Below are 15,551 nucleotides of genomic sequence, written 5' to 3'. Positions count from 1 at the left end.
CTAATATATTTAAACTCCTCTAATAGTTTGTTATGACATAACAGATTGAGTTCAATTTGAATTGATACATACCTTGTACCAAACAGCATAGCCGAGGATCCACTATTATCTATGGAGGCTGCTTGATAAACGTCTTCCAAAGTGATGAAGATAGCCTTGCAATCTCCTATAAACTCTAGGTCAACGGGAACTTGTACAACCCCATCTATTCCTTTAATGGAATAGTACTCCTTCACTATAAATTTTAGACTAAGATCAATTTTGTCTCATTGGTCATCAATTAACCAATTTGAAGGTTCTGATTGAGCTATTTTAGCAGGGATGACTACGAGAGATCCAACTGATGATAAATGTGGTCTTGGTGATAGAGATTTATGTTTAGATTTTGATGGACCCTACATAATAACATTTAACATATCAATATAGTGTACCAATTTAAAAATAAAATTTAAATATCTGAGCAAATAATTTTATACCTAACAAGTCACGATTAATTTTTTTGGATAAGGCAGGAATTTGTCTCGTGCATCCCCAACATATTTTATGTTACCAAAAGGAATATGGATCTCAGCTTCTTCTTGTAAGACATCTATAAGCCAAACCCTCGCAACTAAATCATCAAGTAAAATTCCATACACGGTAATTTGACTACCCATGTTTGGTACAATGATTACACCCTTAGCCACTACATTGTCAATATTATCACAACACAATTGCACTTCATAGCCCGACGGTGGTGGGGACTCATAAATTGATGATCGATCATCTTCATCAAAATGATTCATTATGGTTTGGTAGAATTCACCAATAGGATAGTCTTCGGTTTGATGAAAATGATCATCTGCGTAGGAGGCAGGTCGATAGACTTCATCATTTGGATTCTCATATCATTGCCACTAATCATTTGGATTCTCATAATATTGTCCTTCATCATATGGATTCTTAAATTGTCCTTCCTCATTGTATCTCCACTCATCATTTTCCTCGTTGTATTCCTCATTTTGAGGTAATTCCTCTTCTATGTTAGATTTATGTCTTTTTGGCTCTTCAATCTTAGCTTTTAGCCGAGCAATCTCCTCTTTTGCAGTCATTTTTTTTTTTCCAAACATTTTGGAAATGTATAGTCAAAGTGAACCTACAAATAATCAACCAAGTCAATCAATAAATCAAGTTAAATAATTCTTAAAAGAAAATAATTATTATAAAGTATCATACCCGCCAGCTCGAACACGACCTGGGTGTTGCGGTGTCCCTAATGCTTGAGTCAAGATGTCATCTTGACCCTGAGCTGTAATTTCGCCACGGCTCAATTTTTCTTTAACCTCCTCCTACTCAAGATATTTTTTGGTCAAATTAGTTTATATAAATAAAATCAATATGTTAATTATAAAAAAGTAAAAAAATTACTATCTTATTGGCAATCTGTCGGTCCAACTCTGTCACGAGAACTTTATTTTTTTTCACGTGTTCTAAGCCAAACTTGATACCTCTCTAGATTTTGAATATTTCGTTCTTTTTTCTACAACGTAGAAGATAATTATAGTTATATGTTGCAATAATATCAACCATTATTTAAACATTAATATCAATTATACTTACCAAATCTTCTCTTATATTAGTCATTCATCTACGAGATGTTCGATGCCATGACTTCATTTGTAATGCACGTGCTTTTTGTTCTTGATGCACTGTTTGAAACTCTGGACTTAGACGGCTAGATACAAATTTTAACCATTCTCTTTCGTCAAGTATATCGCTATACTTCTTTAGGGGAAATTTGAGTTCATCGATCATACCCATTTCAGCCAAAGGGTTGATGTACTCGGTAGTGAGTTCACTTTCAAAATCCCTCATTATATGAGCAACTTTTTTCAAAATCTCACGTTTGAAGGTTTGAGGAATATTGTGACCACCCTGAGAATATAATCAAGAAAAGTAATTATTAAATTTGGATATTACACAGAAATAAATAAATATCATAATGATAATTTCTTACAATGATATCCTCCCATAAATTATCTTTCAGATCTTGTTTGATCTTCCTCCAATCACCTGAATTGATAGAAATTGTGGCTCATACTCTAGATCCAAGATATGATATCATATTTGTATAAAAATCACCTATTGGTTGTCCCAAATCGTTCAATTCAAGATCTTTCTTGATTTCTTTGGCTTTTTGTTGGGTCATGTAACTCATTCTTGTTTTACCACGACCCTGTTGTTTCTCATTGTCATCTCTTTTATTTGCCATCTGCAACACATGCATCAATTTGTATTATTTTAAATTAATGCATTACACAAATAAATAATTACAAGTGTTAATGCATTATACAAATAACTAATCACATGTATTAATGAATTACACAATTAAATAAATACAAGTATCATATAACTTACTAAACATGTTTTTCTTTTTCTTTTTGGTCGATTCACAATCGACCCATATTCCTTCTTTGTTGTCGTTTCTAAGATAATCACCATCATCAGTGTCACTATCGCTATCATTATCATTATCATTATCCTGAATATTCTCAACTTGTTCATATATCGGTTGTCCAACAATGAAACAGTCTTGATATAAATCATAATTTTCATCGTCATCTTCTTTTTCTGAGAACTTCCTCTCGGGAACTGATAAAATGATTGACCGTTTATCATTAATTGGATCAGTTATAAAAAACACATGATTTTCTTGGGCAGTCATGATAAAAGGATCATTCTTGCTTCCCTTCTTACATAAATGAAAAAGAGTGAATCCAAGTTCGTCAGTTTTAACTTTAGCATTATTGTTTACCCAAGAACATTTAAGAAGAGGAATACGAAATAATGAATAATCTAGCTCCCATATTTCTTCAACAATCCTGTAGTATGTCATTGTGCCTGAAATTGGGTTATTATCTTTTGCACCAGCAAAATGTATAGCTTCTTCAACTATACTTACTCCACTATTTTGAACCAGTTGAGCATCATCTCTTGACTTAGTATGAAATCGTTTCCCTTCGAAAATGTAAGCTTGATGCTTTATTACATCAATGCTTACTCCAAGAGATATGTGCTTCAACTTAGTCGACACTCCATGATTTTGTTCTCCCAACTTCGTCAAAATTGTATTCTTCAACCACCGAAAAAATATTTTATTATGCTCATCTATAACCCATTTCTGTTTATTTTTATAACCTTGTTTGAAATCATCGACTGTAATAACTCCATTTGATCACTAAAACATAAAAAAAGTACAAAAAAATTTAAACAAAAAAAAGAAAATCACTACTCTAATATATATGATTGAAATATATTATCTACTTACATTATATATGATTGAATCTCAGAATTATTTTGCATCACAACTAATTGAGCCAGAACTAATTCTGCCCTAGATACTGTGATCACTGTTCCGTTCCCTCGTAGTCCTTTATCAACTCCATCTGAGTTATTTTGTGGTTTGCTGATTTCGATTGCCTCAACCCTTCTCATGTATTCCGAGCAAAATTCTACTGCCTCTTCAGATATATAACATTCAACCATAGTAGCTTCAGGACGATAATGATTATGCACATAACTTTTCAACATCTTCATACTCCTTTCAAATGGATTATTATTTTTCAATGATTCCCCATGTCATTATCATGTACGATAACTTCTATAAAATCCCTGACAAAATACATGATTCTTTATCATGGTAATATTTCCTTTTGATCAATTACCACAATCTATACATGGACAATGAATTCTTTTCGGATCCGTACAATTTGTTTGGAAAAATTCTAAAAATTGGTTGAATCCATCTTGAAATTGTTGTGTTTCTCTATTCTCAAGAATCCATGATTTATCCAAAATGATAATATCTACCTAATTCCTAAGTCATTAATGAAAAGAAAATTAATATTGTAATTGAACAAAATTATGTTAAGTTAATAAATTCTAAAATGAAATGGGCAGAGTTTCCTCTATTTATATAACATATCCAAAATTCATATGTATTTTCAATTTCAACATAAACAAACATAATTATTACATATATTAACCTATAAAACATGTTCAATTAATATATTAATCTTAAAAAAAAATTGGACAGAGTTTCCTCTTTTTTATAGCATATCCTAAGTTATCCACCTATAAATTCACATCAAACAAAACATATAACAAACAACGTGCATGTTATCTACAATAAGCCACCGCAACACACACATAATTTGCAGAACATACTTCACGAAGACACACATGTTCTCAGCCTTTTATTACCTCCATAGCACACAATTTTACCTTAGAACCTACTTCACTACGGATGAATATCTAATATATTCAAACTCCTCTAACAATAGTTTATAAATAACAAAAAAAAAATTAAGTAGTAATTATCACTCACCTTAAAAATTAATCTTCTACAAAATCAACACTCCTCAAATTCAAACAAATATTTCCTACAATAAAAGTTTAAACATTGGTTAGTAAATATATTGTAATTGAATTGATCCTAAAATAATATAATTAACAAAAATGAACTTTTAAAAAAATTATTATGTAAATAATATAAAAAATTATGTAAGAAATAATATTATAATATAACAAACCAATAAATTAGTTAGATATTATAAAAAATACGACAAAATCGAAATATATATTAAAAAAAATCATGTTTTAGTGATCAATACATGTTTTGAACAATGCAAATGTCTTCTAATCCTATATAAACATTAAAAAATGTTAGAACAAAACATGAAAATCACCCTATAAACATACATTGAGACCCCATTAAACTCACTCAATATTTCTTCATTTTTACCCTAAAACTTGAAAATAAATCAATATTAGGTATATTTACATGATTGAAAGCTTTGACATGCATGAAAATGATAAAAAAAAAAAAAACTAAAATGGTGAAAATGGGGCTTACCCGTGGCAGGGGACGAAGGTGGAGTCGTTGCTTTGTGTTCTGTCAAATGAGGGAAGTGGGAAGTTAGGGTCTCAGGATGTTTTTGGAGGGGGCAGGGTTTTTCTCCTTGGTTATATAGTCGCGAAAGAAAAGTGGTAAACTTTTCTCTGCAGTTCTTGCTAAAGAACCGCAAACAAAAGTCCCCACCTTCCCCAGCCTTAAACCTTACACTGCGTTTTTTAAAAAAAAAATCACAATAAAATAGGGCACGAGTTTTAAATGTTATATTGTAGACTCATTCAAACATTTTCTCTGCGCTTTTTCTTTAAGGTTGAAAAAAAAAGTGCATAGAAAGCCTATATTTGTAGTAGTGGTAGTTAGTTATTTCTGCTATTATTCTTTCAGTAAAACAGTTAGCACATTTAGCTATACAAAGACCACTCAGTCTTAGGCCTAGGCATCATGATTGTATTTCTCTTTAGTATTGACTTTAGCTGTAGCTATGGTACTAAGAGAGAGCACAGTGAGTCTTGTAACTAAGATTGATACATGATCAATAAAGTGACTATTCAAGAACTACTTCTGGTTTTGTGTATTCTTCAAGTTTGATTCTTTCTTGTTATATTGTTTAGTTTTGATTATAGTTTCATGTAACTAGTGTTCTTGTTTATGTTTTGTTTTTACTTTGCACTACAAACTGGTGCAATGAGCATGGACCGGTATCCACGGCGTCTGCAAAATATGAGGTGGAGAAGTTCACCTGATTGAACGATTTTGGTCTTTGTTGATTGAAGATGCAGGCTCTCCTTGTTCATCTGGGACTTGATGAAGCTTTGAAAGGTGAAACCAGTCTTGACAAGAAGATGGACGAAAAAGAGAGGAAGATTCTTCTCGACAAGGCTCATAGTGCGATCATATTGAGTCTTGGTGACAAAGTGCTTCGACAAGCTTCTAAGGAGAAAACTGTTGCTGGAATTTGGTCAAAGCTTGAATGGTTGTACATGACCAAATCTCCAGGAAACCACTGTTACCTTAACACAAGCTCTGTATTCATTTAAGATGTAAGAAAGTAAAACTGTAGAAGAACAGTTAGATGTCTTTAACAAGCTGATTCTTGATCTTGAGAACATTCATGTTACCATCAAGGATGAAGATCAAGCCCGACTACTTTTATGTGCTCTATCTAATTCCTTTTCTCATTTCAAGGAAACTCTTCTTTATGGAAGAGAGACTCTAACTCTAGACGAAGTGCAATCTGCCCTGAATTCAAAAGAATTGAATGAACGAAATGAGCCAAAGTCAACTGATCATGGTGAGGGCCTTATAGTTCATTGAAGACATACCAATAAGGATGATAAGCCAGAGAGAAAACGCTCAAAGTCACAATCAAAGAGTGGTAACAATGTGTCCAACATTAGATGCCACTACAAGAAAAAACAGTATTCATAACACTTAAAAACTGCTAACCGGGACTATTGATAGCACTTCTGAAAATGCTAACATAGCCCCTGTTATTAAAAGTCCAGTCTTTTCTATAACAGTTTTTGAATGTTATGTTCGGTGTTATCTTAAACTATTCAATAACACATTTTTAGGTGCCATAATATTCAAATAATAACATTTAGATAGAGTTTTTGGTTATAAATTTGAAGTTTAATCTTGTACTTTTTTCATAACACTTTTCAACTGTTACATTTGATTATTTTGATAACATTTTTAGTTTGTTATATTATATAAACCATAACGATTTTTTACGCTTATAATATGTTTTTAAATCATAACATATAGTAATAAAATTTTAAATTTTATTTTGATAAGTATACTTATATGGTTTTTTTTTTAATTAAAAGATTTTCATTATTGTATTTTGATAAAAAAAAATTCAAAATTAATCATAAAATGTAATTCTCAATAGATTGATAAACCATAAGTATTACATTAAACAATAACTAATTCAAACCATGAATGTGGCTACTTCATGAGATCTTAGTTCTAACTTAAGTTTGAAAGCATAACATAATAAAGTTTTATAATCTTGAACAATTTTTACTTCAAAAATGAAAAATAGAAACATTACAAGATACACAAAAGTAAACGAAACTTGCTTCAGCCTTCAATTCATCATCCTTTGTGCACTTGTCTTTGTTGTGAGTCCATTTTCTTAGCTACAAAAAAATTTAAATAATTAATGCTTCAACTTAAAGTTATAGTAAACTAAAAGAGTACATAAAAAAAGTTAATTACCTAATTATAACTTTATCAGTTGACCATGCAATTATATATTATAACTTTATTTTGCATCTATCTTGTGTTTAATATAAGAAAATAAAACCTAATAAGTACCAAGAATTTGAATAAATGTTTATGACAAACAAAAGTCAGTTGTCATCGAGACAGTACCTGAGGCCTGAAGCATCAGACTGTAAAAAGGCCTCAATAGCAGCATCATTTTATTCAGTAACAGGAGAAATTATTGGCTGGGTCTGGGGTGGAGTAAAGAATGGTACACTGCTCTCTTCTCGAGCTGGGAATTCAACTCCAGCAGCCTGTGATATATATTTATACATAGATTACTTAGAATACTTTATTATAAAAGTGAGTTAAGAAATCAAAATAGGTTCCTTTCCAAATACTGTAGTAGCACATTAGCTATAAAAACTCTAAACAGAAAAAGGAACACATAGAATTAATACAACCCATCCAAACACAGACGCAAAACATTCATCATAACTTAAGCATCAAGGACAACACTAAGGGATTCAATTTCAGCATATATATACCTTGTAGGCTAGTATAACCATGTATAACTAACATTCACATTCATCTACAACCCATGCTATTGCATATCTCACATAAAGCAAAAAGCAAAAAAAAAAGGTTGATCATATGATATTTACACTTTAATCAACTTAAATAAGCTTTTGCCCAAATGCCTTGGCTGATGAAGTAATTAACAAGAGAAAATTGTGTATCAAGCTTAACATGCTAAAATAACATTTAATAAACTAACAACCTTCAGTTCATTATATGCTGCATAGTATTGAGGATATCTCCCCTGAGGTCCCCCGAAGGCTTCTTGCCATGTGTCAATTAGGATTAATATCTTTTCCCTCACATTCAAATTTGGCTGCAAAATTTAAACAATTGCATCGGACAAGTTAGATTTACTAGGAATGCATAGGAGAGATTCACAGTGAAAGGACAAGTATAACTAAACCCAAATTCTCTTCTGAACTAGTCAGTAATGAGGTCAAAATTAGTAAAGAAGGTGAAAATCGCTTAAGGAGTTCAAATGGCTAAGAGCTTAAGGAGCTATTCTAATTCTTAACAGTCCTTACATTTTCATGGCCAATATGGCATAGGAGTTCAATATCTTCCCCAATTTAGTTGAAGCAACTGCTTATGAGCAAATAAAAAGAAAAGGCCAGTTAAGCTGTGGTTGGACAAATTTAAATATATGTAGGCAGCGAATGAAAATAATATGAAGTAACTCAATTTCTTAATTGAATGAAGGTGAAATAAAAAGCTCAACACCTTGAATTTGATCCAGACTAAGTGTTGCTAAGTTATAATATAGTGGCCAAAGTTATAAATAAAAAGTACAAGAATCTATACACACATGTTAATGAAATTAACACATGCCTACAACCAAAGAAGGTCAAAAGGCCACTAGAAGTACAGGAAGCATTGTGCCAGATCCATATATATGTAGTATTGAAAAAGAAAGATTCACTAATAATATTACTGAATGTGTTTTTATTAATTGTTGTACATAGTATTACTCACTATTATAAATATGCCTTAGTTTCTTGATCTTGTACTAGTTACCTGTTGGTGTCTATAGCCCTTGTTGTAACCCCAACTTTAAAGCCAACTTTAAAGCTAGATATAAGCCACAGAGAGGCCTTTAGTGCTATTGCAAAGAATGTGAGACACCATTCAGGATTCCTTAATTATAATATACTTAATAAGCTAGCAATAACAAATAAAAACACTTAGTGACACTATAATAAATAAGAGTTCAAGCAAATGTTTTGCAACTGTTAATGAGACAAGAAAACAACAACAGAACAAAAACCTGAACACCAGGATGTGTCTCATGCATGAACTCAAACAATTTGTTCACAACAGTTTTTAGGAACTTCCAGTGAGCTCTTAGAAACCTCGGGTACTGTCCAACAACATACCTGCAGAAAGAGAGGAGGATTATGTACAAGATTTCAAAAAAGTACTGGTTGTATACCTCCAACCAAGTTTCTCATAGTTCTCAAATTTACTCAAATTTACACATGTGACTATCTTTGATCAGAATAAACATTTTTTTGTAGTCAAAACAGAAATGCCAAGTAAACTATTATCACAACTAGGGAGGTGGGACGTAGACAATATCTCGAGAAGTAAATGATGAGTTTATAGTTGAATAAGAAAGTATAAGCAGTGACCACAAATAGAAAATGAGTAGAAATAACATTTATAAGGTAAGTTAAAAATGCACATGTTCTTCCATCATCGAACCAGATATAGACCCTATTGCCCAACATAATGTGTTTAAGTTGTTCCAATTCCAATCCTCGCCACTTAATTGTTTGCTTAGCTTCTTTAGCATCTGCATCATGCAAGAAGAATAGATAGCATAAGATAGAAATTATAATGAAAATAATATATAACACAATCAAATGAAACATTTTCTCTGCAAGTGTCTGACAAGATAGAAACAAGGTGTTCCATTATAATTATACATGCAGAAAATAATTTCAATTGAATGGCCAATAAAAGAAATTCCCCACTCATATTTTTCCTCAAACTATTCACTATCAGCAGCCCCCAAGTTGCAGCCACATGACTTGAAAGAAATTTCCACTCAAAATAGGTCACATCATAACAGAAATATTATTAGACATAAATATAAATAAAAACTATAGCTAACACAAGCTTGTACTAACTTTGGTACAAATAGAAAACATGAAAAATATTTCAATACATTGACTACTTTATTTTCCATAAACCCATACCAGCTTTTCCGTGTCCTCGTGATCAAGATGTGACAAATATATCAAAGTCTCCCTCATGATCTGCAACAATAATAGACCATAGAAATTTGGTTAAGGAAAGTTGCCATAATAAATAAGAGTTCAAGCAATTTTATACCTTAATTCCTTTTATTACATCCTCAAGAGTAATAACATGTTTTGAACTGGTTGCATTTGTTTGTTTTTGTGCAATATATTCCTTTTTTCATAAAAAAAAAAAAAACTTGACACATGATTTTTAACAACTTCAATTAGTGCCTGAACAAATCAATATATGGGAATGAGCATACATAAGATGCAAAATATAATTATATAAATATGACTCATTGAGATTCATCCATACTTATTAAGATATATAGTAGGGATTTTGATTCCAAACAAGAAGAAACAGTGACTATTTAAGAAAAATGCTCAACCTGAAGCTAAGAACACACATGTATGTATATATAAATCATCCAACTAATCCCCAACAACCCATAAATCATTTACTTGTATTAAAGCTGTTTGTTGAAGTAAGAACTAAATAAATTGATAAGATAAGTATATCTGTTCAAGTAAAACTGAAATAACCCCAAAAAAATCAAACACCAACTCTAATGAATGAAAGCCAAGGAAGAAAGAGCTTACCCCACAGCTTAACAACATTTTCCAATTTCTAAAAACAAAATCTGAAATAGAATTGAATAGAGAGAAGTTAGGGCAAGAGATTGAAATAAAATAGAAAGATTCAGATTTTACCCAAAATTGCAGAAAAAAAATGAGAGACTTGGATTTCTAAGAGAAAAATCTAAAATGACAGAGAGTAATCTATATTCATAATTCTACTTTGGTTAGGAGTACCCATCAAGAGTAATAGTTGCACACTTAATTGCTACATTGTACCTAAAGAGATGAAATGATAAAAGAAAAATTATGCCAGGCATAAAGAGTATAACCAAGGGAAAATGATTTCACAGCACAATAAGATTAAAACAAGAGGAATTATGTATATGTATAAGACAATGTACAGACATGGGTTTCACAAGTCTATTAAATGTAGGGATAAGTATATTGTTGGTTCAATAAAAACATAGAAAGCTAGATCAAGGTTATATGTACAGAGAAGATTCACTTCATCATGGTGAGCTCTATTAATAAATCAAGTTCAAACAAACACTCAATTGAAATTTGTAATGTGTCTTGACAAAAATTGATTGGCTCGGACAATATTCAATATTCAAATTTATTACTTACATAAACTATATTCAATTGTCTAAAATTCCCGGTCATGACGACATATATATTTATTTTATTCATCATTTATAATTTGTATGTTCATCCAAAATCATAAATCATAGAATTATAAAAGTAATGACAACCAAGGTGAACAAACAAGCATATACACAAAGGAAAACTGCCCAAACAGAACCAATACAATCCAATCAAGAACCCACCCTCACATTACATACATTTGAAGCTTTTCCAATTAATAGCAAACTTTTCCAATCCTCCGGGCTAATTCCATACACTAAAATATTAAATTATTTTAAAAAATATTAAGATACCAAAGTATAGCAAACAAATTTATTTGACACTTTCAAATTTTATGACTTTGATATAACTTGATATACATATTGCAGTAAATAATTGCATGTTGTAATAATGTAGTCTTTTGCTCAAATATGAATCTTTTTATTACATTGAGAGACTTATAAAGATAGATGGTAACACTCACTATGTATAGTTAGTATTATAGTAGTGAAGTCCCAGTTATGTGAGATATTCAAAGCCTGAAAAGATTAGTACTATTGTGATGACAACTAGATCCTTCTAAAAACAGATTCACATGCATGAGTGAAAGTCCAGTTGCTGATCATGCACTTTGTCAAGATGAGAAGCCTGGGGAATTTTGGATCTTGTCCTATTCCATGTTAGCATTAGTTTGCCTCTACAAAGTGCTTAGGTTAAGAGTCAGTATAGCATTTCTTTTTAATAATTGAAAATTAAAATATTTAGATTAACACTAATCTATTCATAACACAAAATAAGAGACAAAGAAATTCCACCTAACCAAATACTTGTGTCTACTACACTACAGAAAACATGTCAACCATAGAGGTACACTAGATAAAGAAAGAACTCTTTACAACATAAAATCCATATCGTCAACAAAGCCAAGTAAACCTAGTTTGCTATATATAGATTCTATTCACTCCAAATAAATTATTTTTTCTGATTTGAAGCCATACTCTTTATAAATCAAATAAATTTAAAGGAAAAAAAACAGAGAAAAATGATTGGAAAGGAAAAATCAGAGAAAGAAAATAATACTTTTTCCAGTTTCATGTTGATGAGTTGTAGAACAGGAATTATCTACCTGAACTTCAGAATCAATCCTGCAAATTAATACATTAACACGTTTGCATTATATCCATGAAGACAAGTAATTAAAAGAAGATTGGAATGAAGTGGAAAGAAAGATTGGAATGGAACGGCACAGAAACATAGAGACAAGCTAACAACCTATCAAGATCATAACCTCCCACTCCAAGAACAAAGTCCATGTCAACGGATCCAAACTTAGCTTGCTTCATTTGTGCCATCCCATTAATATGCTGGCACCAGTGCACATAAGAGTATAAGTTTTTAAATTTTTTTTATTATGAGAGTGAAACACAAAAGCTGAATAGGATACAAAAGTTGATTCTTTGGTTTCTGTTAGCGGAGAATATTCCATTTTGGAAGTATAAGCAGAGGAAGACACATATAGGAGCAATAAATTCTTATATGCTATTCGTTGAAACTGTATACAATTATTAATATCTCAGAAAGAACACCTTAATTCTCTTGGTCAATATCTCCAGCTCAACCTCAGTCACTAAATCTATCTGCTGAAATAGTTGGAATCCAATTAGCTTCAAAGCTCAGAATCACCTCACATTTTAAAAACAAATGTCAGATTCAATGAATACACTCTAACTTGTTTTCTGATTAAAAAAAAAAACTCTACCTTGTTAAAAAATAATACAATTAGCATAAGCAATTTGTTCTACAACCTCGGTAATCTTGGTTTTATTTCATTAAGGTGTTGCATTGCGTGCTTGGAATCAACAAAAGTAACAACTCCATCAAGTTTCACATGCTGCAAAACTAATTCATCGGTACAAAAAGTTTCTATAACAGGATCAGGTTTAGCAAGTCCTACAAAGCAAATATCACAATGATAATCAAGCACCAAAACCAGTTTGAGATAAAGTTTGAATAAAGAATTATGAGTCATTTGACATTCCCAAATGGTAGAACCATTTGTGAAATTAAATGTAAAATCTACTAAACAAATCAATTTTCTCTTGTATGGCAAATACTTGGAGGGTGTTTTACTGTGCAAATTTATTGGTTTCTTCTCAATACAATAAAATAATAAATGCAGTTTTCTAGAAATGCCAAACTGTTTGGTTTGTTTTGAGGTGAAACAGCTGATGCAAACAAACAACTCAATCTCTATGATTTGAGCCTTAGATTTGCGATAAAAATCTTTCTAGAGACATCACCCAAATCACTGATAATACCCCAAAACCAAAACAAAAATCAATACAAGTTTTACTTAACAAACTAAAACACTAAATATCAAAATCACAACAAACCCAGATCCCCATTTCTTATGTACCTCCACTAATTGTTGACAATGCTAATAGATATGAATAATCCCAATTGAGGAACCCACTTCAAAGTTGCATCTAACATTTTGTTTCTTGTTATAGAAAATGCCAATATTTGGATATGCGTAGACAAAGGAAGCTTCAAAACATATATAACCCCAAAAGGAAAAAACTTTGTTTAATCAGAAACTAAATCTCGCTACCTTGACCCTTACTTACTTCTATAGACGTTAAGAAAAAAATGGGAATTCACTCAATTTTCATTTCTAACTTTAGCTGGAAAACAAACAGATTGTTTCATCATATAACATCACATTAAGAATGGTAAATGCATACTCAAAATCAGAAAACTCAGGGGAAACAAAAATATAAAACTAAGATTTTAATGCAAGGCAACTCATTTAACTGGCCATGAATCAAATATGGCAACTATGAAACAAACCTTTGGCATTCGCAACACCAACCAAACACTTAATTCAAACAATCAATGTCCAATTCTTATGCAATTATCCTCTAACAGTGCTGTGAAAAGAATATCAAATTTGTATATAATGCAATACATACATAAATTGAGCTCGTTCAACCAAATGAGTCACTTGGGCTAATATATCACACTCAATACAAACCCATTACAACTTGAGCAATAAAAAACCAAACTTTCACACTTATTTTGCATTTTTTTCAGTAATTTTCTGGGAAACCAAACAAGAGGGTTACTTGGGAAAGTTAAAATAAATACATAAAAAGTTAAGAAATGAAAGTGTCAAAAGAATACAATACATACCCCGCTCGTCTTTTTCTTCTTCTTCTTCCTCTAATGAAGGAGAGTTTTGCACTAGAGATGGGTCCATGGAACGCTGATGATCATGGATATGAACGGCCAGGGGCGCTAAAGCCCTGAAAGTTTTCAATCAAACAGCGAAAACCCAATCAATCAACCCACCACACAAATCCCAATTCCCCAAAAATTGAGTGGAAAGAAAGTGTATGAAGCACTTTACTTGAGATGAAACACAAAATCGAGATGAAACACAAAATGCTACTATATATATGTATATGTGTTGTATGCACACAGGTTTTGTTATTTCTCTAGCTTTGAATATAATATAAAAAAAATGAAATTAGATTATAAATCACCCTAGAAGTTCACCCTATATTTATATATTGATTATATGAAATTTTTATAAAAAAAACTCACCTCGCAAAGATGTTCTTGCTTCCAGCAGGGGAGAATCATTATGTGAGGCAGAGATAGACGAGACAACCAGAAAAATGACCTCCGTTGTGTCCTCTGGAAGCTCTCACCGACGTCGTGTGCTTCAGAGACTCGCATGAGGCAGAGAATGACGAGACGAAACCAGAAATTAGTGAGTGAGTGGTTGGGTAGACGAGAGTGAGTGGAGGAGAATAACGTGATTGTGTAGAAGAAAAAAAAAGAGAAAGAAAGAGAAGCTGAGAAGCAAGAAAGAGACTAGGAAACCAGAAAGAAAGAGAAGCAGAGAGAAGCAAAGAGAGGCAAAGAGATGAAAGAAAGAAAGAAAGAAAGAGAGGCAAAGAGACGAAAGTAGAAATTAGGGATTCAATGGAGGCTAGGGGTTCGGAGGTTGAGACTAGTTTACTGTGTGCTTCCGTGTCTCTTATTTTCATTTGGCGCCTAGTTATATATTTCATATGGCGCCAAATGAAATTTCACATATGGGGCAATGTGTTTTTTTAATTGCTTATTAATAGCACTTTTAAATAAGTGTTATTTTTTAATGTAATATATACTAAAAATTGTTGTAGTGTGCTATCATTATAGAAAGGAAGGCCATACTCAGAATTTTTGCCCTGACAGACAAAAGGGAAACAATCAAGATCGTTTCAAAGGATCTGGGAATGTTGCATTAGTTGAAGATGAATACAAGTCAATTGAAGCTTTCATGGTGTCTTCTGAAATGTCAGAGATAGAATGGATCTTGGATTCCGGGTGTTCATTCCATATGATCCCAAACAATTCTTGTTTTGAGA

The 15,551-nt window shown here is 31.7% G+C and overlaps 3 long non-coding RNA genes across 3 annotated transcripts; all 3 read right to left on the bottom strand.

The window, feature by feature from the left end:
* Positions 1–6,977: 6,977 nt before the first annotated feature.
* LOC133802207 (uncharacterized) lies at positions 6,978–7,992 on the bottom strand. The gene is made up of 3 exons (XR_009877188.1): positions 7,887–7,992; positions 7,274–7,419; positions 6,978–7,038 (listed from the first exon to the last, which is right to left on the bottom strand). It is a non-coding gene; the product is annotated as an uncharacterized LOC133802207 (long non-coding RNA).
* A 4,164-nt stretch (positions 7,993–12,156) lies between these two features.
* On the bottom strand, positions 12,157–13,509 carry LOC133802206 (uncharacterized). Its single transcript, XR_009877187.1, has 3 exons — positions 12,720–13,509; positions 12,406–12,497; positions 12,157–12,278 (listed from the first exon to the last, which is right to left on the bottom strand). It is a non-coding gene; the product is annotated as an uncharacterized LOC133802206 (long non-coding RNA).
* An 878-nt stretch (positions 13,510–14,387) lies between these two features.
* LOC133802205 (uncharacterized) lies at positions 14,388–15,291 on the bottom strand. The gene is made up of 2 exons (XR_009877186.1): positions 14,543–15,291; positions 14,388–14,438 (listed from the first exon to the last, which is right to left on the bottom strand). It is a non-coding gene; the product is annotated as an uncharacterized LOC133802205 (long non-coding RNA).
* Between the last annotated feature and the right edge of the window lie 260 nt (positions 15,292–15,551).

Source organism: Humulus lupulus, chromosome 9 (genome assembly GCF_963169125.1).
Source record: "Humulus lupulus chromosome 9, drHumLupu1.1, whole genome shotgun sequence".
In the NCBI taxonomy this organism is placed as follows: Eukaryota; Viridiplantae; Streptophyta; class Magnoliopsida; order Rosales; family Cannabaceae; genus Humulus; species Humulus lupulus.
This window is presented reverse-complemented; position numbering and strand designations above follow the sequence as displayed.